Source organism: Nanorana parkeri, unplaced genomic scaffold (genome assembly GCF_000935625.1).
Source record: "Nanorana parkeri isolate BGI_ZX_2015 unplaced genomic scaffold, ASM93562v1 scaffold906, whole genome shotgun sequence".
Taxonomy (NCBI): domain Eukaryota; kingdom Metazoa; phylum Chordata; class Amphibia; order Anura; family Dicroglossidae; genus Nanorana; species Nanorana parkeri.
In genome coordinates, this window is record NW_017307174.1 from 515,428 (window position 1) to 522,883 (window position 7,456).

Consider the following 7,456-nt stretch of genomic DNA (forward strand, 5'->3'; position numbering starts at 1 on the left):
CCGAATGCCGCCGAGCGGCATTTGGTTCGGCTGTTCTGCTCGGTCCCTCAGAGGTACCGAGCAGAACAGAAAAATAGTTAAAAAGTACAAAAAAATGTCATAGAAAACGATTGTGCGGAGCTAGCAGTGACAGCTAGCTCCGCCCAATAGTTTGCTATTGTCCGGCAGCTCTGCTGCTGTAAAAAAAACAAAAAAAACTCTCCCGGGCACTCTGGGAGCCTCCCGCTCCCGGCCGCCAAGGAGAGAAACCCTGCTGTCTTTTTTTTCTTTATTCTGACACGAGCGATGTCAGAATAGAACAAAAAAAAAAGAAAATTTCCCATTGAAAAGCATTAGTACATTACTATTGGCTATTTCAATTTGCAATAGCCAATAGTAAACTAGCATTGTACCCGCCCTCTGCTGATGGACCTGATGGGGAACTACATATTTATATAGTATTTGAGGTTGAATAAAGACACAGGTCCATCAAGTTCAACCTTTGTGTGTCAGCAAAAGACCCACTCCACGCATTCGCGCCAAGGAGGATGCGCGCACGCATGCGCATAGCATGTCTTCCCCATGGAAAGATGCGCCGTATGGCACTCCGGAAGTGACGCGCATACGGCGCAGAAAAGCGTGCCAAATGGCGCACAGGAAGTGACGGGATTGATTAGCTCACTTCCTTATTTAAACCCGGCTCACATGCTCATTAGTTGCTGGATTGTCTTCTCAGCTCCTGTGTGTGTTTTGTATCCTGATCCCTGCCTTGCCTTGAATATCACCATTTACCTGGATTTTGACCTGTTTTTGCCTCAACGACCTTCCTTGCTTGCTGCCTACCTTTTTTGACCTCGGATCGTTTATTGGATTATTCTTCTGCCTTCTCCCTTTGGTACTTCATCTGATCTCCTGGCTTTTGACCTCGGCTTGCTGTGACCTCGATTTCTGGAGTTCCCTGTGCACTCTTGCCACTCAGTATCTGCCTGGCATCTGTCACCATCCTCAAAGGCCACAAAACACGAGGTGCAAGAGAAGCCTCCTCAAACATTCAGTCTCCCTACCAGGTACTTGACAGTGTGTGTGTATATATGAGTCCCTGTGTGGACTAGTTTTTAAGAGTACCTATACCCCGTATGTTACAGTCTCTGAGGATGGTATCTAACTGATTTTTGAATTAATTAATATTCTCTGCTGATACCACTGCTTGTGGCAGAGAGTTCCAAAATGTTACCACTCTGACTGAAAAGAAGCCCCTACGCCCTTTGTGGTTAAATCTTTTCTCCACCAGTTTTAGGTGGTGGCCTCTAGTCCTTGTTAGGAAGTTTACAGTTAAACGTTTTTCAATCTGTGGTCTAGTATGACCCCCAAATCTTTTTCCATTTCTGACTTCCCAAGTGGTGTACCCATTAATGTGTATTCCGCTTGCCTGTTTTTAACCCCAAAATTCATTACTTTACATTTTTCAACACAACACCTCATCTGCCATGTAGTTGCCAACTCCCCTATTTTATCAAGGTCCTCCTGTAATGTTATAATGTCTAAGCTCGTGTCTATTACCCTCCCAATTTTAGTACCATCTGCAAACACAGAAACATGGCTATTGACACCTTCCACAATATCATTAATAAACCGGTCAAACAGTATTGGGCCGAGCACAGAACCCTGGGGCACACCTCTCTGGACCTTGGACCAATTTGAAAAAGAGCCATTTACCGATACTGTCTGGACACGTTCTCTATCCATGTACACACCATTTCATCTATGCCCATAGATTTCAGCTTGTGTATTAAGCATTTATGTGGTACTGTGTCAAATGCCTTTGCAAAATCCAGGTACACCACATCCACTGGCTTTCTCTCTATCCAGATCTTTACTCAGCTATATACAGTATATGGATGGCCTTGCATAACAAAAGTTGTGACCGAACCTGAGCCCCTCTGAACACGGAAGCTACATAGGCCTCCCGCCCAATCAGCTGCAGGTTGGGGCAACTTCTTCTTGCTCAAACAAAAAATAAAATATTTATTTTAAAAAACATGACCCAAGTTTAAAAAAATATCCCCTCTAGTTCTGTGATATGGCAGCCAGAATTGTCAATAGGGTGAACTGTTATATGAACAATCTAATACTATCTTTATATTGCTGCAAGGGTGTTATAATATTGCTGTAGAAGTACTTGACAAAAAAAGAAATCATAATTTTATTGCCTTAGGAGCAAAAATCTCAATGTGTATAACATAAGAAAATAAGAAATCATCTTCTCTATTTCTCTTACTCCCTGTCTGCACCATGGTTCAACTTTCATGCAGTGGTTTTTGATGATGCATTTTTTTTAATCAAAGATCTATATTGCATGTCTGATTTATTACTACCCATTCTAAATTATGGATGTTTGCTTGTATATAAAGATATTTCAATTTTTTTAAATTCACTTTTCATTCAGAGTTGTGATTGACATCCTTCAGATTAACTAGCTTTTGGGTCTGTTTCATGTACCAATTTATGACTCATGACAACATTTTCTGGAATAACCACAAAGTGCAGAGATTGCAGAAATCTGCTTATGCCCTTATGGCTGTTGCAGTACTCAGTCAAAGGGTCATGTTTCAAAAACAGTGAGTCTCTATGTCCAGTGTCCAAGGTTTAAATGTGTGAAGCTTTCCTGTGTTGTTGCACCCTGTCTAAGGATAATTATATATTTTTTTGTATCTGTCTGGCCAGTCTCCAAAACTGCACTCCATTTCATGTTGTATTGTTGCAGTTTCCCCCCAAAAAAGTAAATGTTTATTTTTCATAGTCAGATGCTCAGTTTAGTCTAAGATTCTAACAATGCTGCAGTTGACTAAACATATTCTTGCAATTGAATGCATTTTACCCCAATTCTGCTTTCAAAACAAATTATAGTACTTCATTTGGACACCATTCTGAATGTTTGTTAATGTAAACAGAAGTAAGATGTCAGTAGGATTTTAATAGTGATCCTTTATTTCTCAGACATTTAATAATAAATGCTATTTAAACCTCTAAAACAGTGCTCCCCAACCTTTTTATCGTCGCGGACCGGTCAACGTTTAATCATTTTACCGTGGCCCGCTGAGGGGGAGGGGGAGGCCAGTGGAGGGGAGGGGTCACAGGAGAGCGTCCTCACTCACGCTGACCCATACCAGGAACGGACGGGGGAGGGGTCGGGTACAGCTGGCTCTGCCGTGCACGAATGCCCGTATGGTCAGTCCGCCCCTGGTGGTGCATTGAATTTAACGGCATCGCAGCCGAGCCCCCTGCCCCTAGTGCGATCGCCCGCACCCACACGTGTGACACATTAGTGCCCGCGTTCTGGTCCAGTACAATCTGCACAAAATAGTGCATGCAGCATTTTAAATCCATAATGGGAAAACATGTTCATAGCAGTAGATTATTTCTGCAATAAAAAATACAAATGGAAAGAAAAACACATGGGAAAAAAGTGAAGTTAATTTTAAGATTTTCTTTTCTTTAGACATCTTTACAGAGCGTATCCAGCATCTCATTAGATGTAATTAAACTGACAAAAGCTTTTGTTTGTAAATAGCATGCAATGCAGAATTGCAATCTTTAAAGCAGTGATTTCATGCCCATAAAGACTTATTTTTAGAATATTCTGAGACAGATTAAGTCTTTAGTGTAGTTTTGAAATTGTGACATTTACTCAATGTCGGCTCAATACCCTTTACTCAATGTCGGCTCCCTTAAAGTGTGGCAATATAGAGCCAGCTGCACCCACCCCCTCCCCCGTCCGTTCCCGCCAGTAAGGGCTGGAGGATCGGGCAGGGGAGGAGGGAATCCAGTGCCTACCCTGTCACGGCTCTCTGCCGGCACAGGATCGAGAAGTGAGCGAGCGCCGGTATGTGTTCGCTCATTTCCCGATCTACTGAGCCGACCTGTGACAGTTTCATTGTCACAGGTCGGCTCAGATTATGAAGTGCAAATCACTCACCTCATAATTCACCTTTAACTAAAAAAATGTATCTGCAATGTGTCCCTTTATTTAAGGCACTGGAATCATCGTTCTGGTACAAAGCGTTTTTTTTCTTCTTAAATGGCACTACAATTATGAAAGCACGCAAATTTTAAACAGATTAAGTCTAAGTGTAAGTGTAGTTTTTTGAGACAGATTAAGTCTTTTGAGACAGATTAAGTCTTTAGTGTAGTTTTGAAATTGTGACATTTTACCCTTTACTCAATGTCGGCTCCCTTAAAGTGTGGCAATATGAAAGCATTTTTTTTGACAGGACCCCACTGGCTCGCTGCCGAAGTCCTTGGGCGCTGCCGAATGTACACTGGGTAAGGTCACCAAATAATGATATGTCCGTGTTTGGGTGCTTGTCAGTAGGTCAAAGGACTGCTTGTCTTCCTAAATTTCCTATGAAATCCAGTGGTTAGATATCCCATATCAGTAGCACTGGAAGGTTCAAAAGGAAGCCTCTTTCCTGCTGCACTCACCATTATGTAAAAATGTAAAAAAATAATTAAAGTAGTATTAAAGGAGAACTATGGGGTAAGTGTTTTTCCCCATAGTTCTCCTAAGGGTCACGGGAGGACACAAACTAGCGTCTTCCTGTGACCCAAAGTTCAGTATACCGCAACAGCTCGCGGTAGACTCAGACCGCCGCAGCCGGGACGAATTCCGACATTACTGTGGAGATCCACCCAGCTGTGTGATTGACATCTGGCTCTGCCTATCTAGAGGCAGAGCCAGCTGTACCCGCCCCCTCCCCGTCCGTTCCGCCAGTCAGCGCTGGAGGATCGGAGTGGGGAGGGGGGGAATCCCTGCGAGGAGTTGTGAATGACAGTCACGGCTCTCTGCAGGGACATGATCGAGAAGTGAGCGAGCGACGGTATGTGTTAGCTCACTTCCCAATCTATTAAGCCAACGTGTGACAGTTTCATTGTCACACCTCGGCTCGAACTATGAGGTTGAGTTAAAATCCCTCACCTCATAGTTCTCCTTTAAACTCTCAAACTTTTTTCAATAATGAATCCAGATCAAACAAATATAAATTACCAAGAAAAGTTTCACCTTTTATTTTTGCCCAAGCACTTACATTCATCATGTTTCTAAACAGCTGACTCCAACTCTATCAGCTTAGCTTCCCTGCACTTCCTGTCCAGTACAAGATCACACGGGACAGGGCAGTCTCCATCAGCCATCCATCTACTACCTTGGTGAAGGGAGAGGGAGGAGCAGGGAATGGTTTGTCTTGTTGTACCTGCGTGTTTGTGGAGACACACAGCTTACTAGCACACACAGGGGTGGCTCTATTGGACTCTGCAAAGGAAAGGAGCAACCCTAAAACAGGATATCAGGACCAGTGCTCTGGGACAAGCTGATTCTGCAGGAAACTAAAACTTTTAAACATCAAGAAGCAGCATATCAGCATTTGAAAAAAGCTTAGAAACATTTTTACTTTAATATAACTTTAAATGTGGAATCATTGACAAGAAAAGTCACCATATGTAATTACTATGATCAGATGCATGGAACCAGAAAAACAGTTACAATGGTCTTCTTGCAGTGGTGAGCCAACTTATCACCATCCATCCATAAGAAAATCAAATTAGGGGACCTGTACTTAAATACTATAAAATGTGATTTTGTTTTGGTAAAATATTGTATTTTATGTAATGGATACTGTCCATTTGTATAAAATTAGATTGGAATTTTACCTAGTTAAACCTGCAGAGTTAGCAGAACAATGTGTTATAATACATAGTTCTCTCTGAGTAAATATGCAAGTTGCAAAATACAGGGTCCATGTTTATTCTCAGATTTCACTAGCTGCTCTTTTGCCCTGTATTACCAAATTGTTTAAAACAGGCTGCAAACAATAGGTTAGCTTTAACCTATGTCGATTACATTTAGTTAAGATTTTATTTTAAACCAGCAACATTCCAAAACCCATCGACTATAGTACATGCTCCCCTACAATACACATTTAGCATCTACAGATTGGTCTGGAGATTCATATTACTGTACAGCTTTGATTACTCTTTAGACGTGCTGTTGCTGTTTTGTGCTAAGCCAGTTAGCACTTTTGGCACGTTTGGCATGGCCATTGCCATTAGGTGGGCTTTCTCTTGTAAAATATTATATCCAGGATTTATACATGTCTGACTGCCCTGACTATAAAATGCTTTTTCATTCTTTTGACTGCAAAACAGACATTCAATAGGGGAGTAAAAAGATTTCTAAATGTACTTATAGCAACCACTCAGATTTTAGTTTACTATAGTCAAATTAGTAAAAAGTAATTCTAATTAGTAATAGATATTTACTTGGTGTTCACATCATCATTGTGCTTTATAAACGTCTGTTCAGTGCCTTTACCAAATACAAAAAGGATGAGTCATGGCACAATCATTTTAAAATGCCGATCCCCCCCCCCCTTTCCCTTTTTCTTCTGTATGGCTGTTCAAAAAGAAACAAAAATCAAGAGTAAAGAAACTACTGAACAGTCTAGCAGTATCCAGAAGGTAGCATAGGAAGTGTACATATCAAGATTACAGACAGATGGGTTCTGACTGTGAGGTCAATATAGGGGTGCTAGTTTTGACATAAGGTATTTGGCATATGGTTGTACAGGAGCACTTAGTTATATAGATTTCAGTAAATGTATGTGAAGGCATATATGAAATACTAAATAGTAACATTGTTGGTCAGTGAGAATACCTCTGTTACATTGCTGGTCAGTGAGAATACCTCTGTTACATTGTTGATCAGTGTGAATACCTCTGTTACATTGCTGGTCAGTGAGAATACCTCTGTTACATTGAGGTCAGTAAGAATACCTCCGTTACATTGCTGGTCAGTGAGAATACCTCTGTTACAGTGGAAGTCGGTGGGAATACCTCTGTTACATTGGTGGTTGGTGAGAATACCTCTGTTACATTGGTGGTCAGTGTAAATACCTCCGTTACATTGCTGGTCAATGTGAATACCTCCGGTACATTGCTGGTCAATGTGAATACCTCCGGTACATTGCTGGTCAGTGTGAATACCTCTGTTACATTGCTGGTCAGTGAAAATACCTCTGTTACATGGGTGGTCAGTGAGACTACCTCTGTTACATTGCTGGTCAGTGAGAAAACCTTTGTTACATTGGTGGTCAGTGTCAATACCTCTGTTACATTGGTGGTCAGTGTCAATACCTCTGTTAAATTGCTGGTCATTAAGAATACCTCCTTTACATTGCTGGTCAGTGACAATACTTCTGTTACATTGGTGGTCAGTGTAAATACCTCTGTCACATTGCTGGTCAGTGAGAATACCTCTGTTACATTGGTGGTCAGTGTAAACACCTCCATTACATTGCTGGTCAGTAAGAATACCTATGTTATATTGCTGCACAGTGTAAATACCTCTGTCACATTGCTGGTCATTGTGAATACCTCTGTTACATTGCTGGTCAGTGTGAATACTTCTGTTACATTGGTGGTC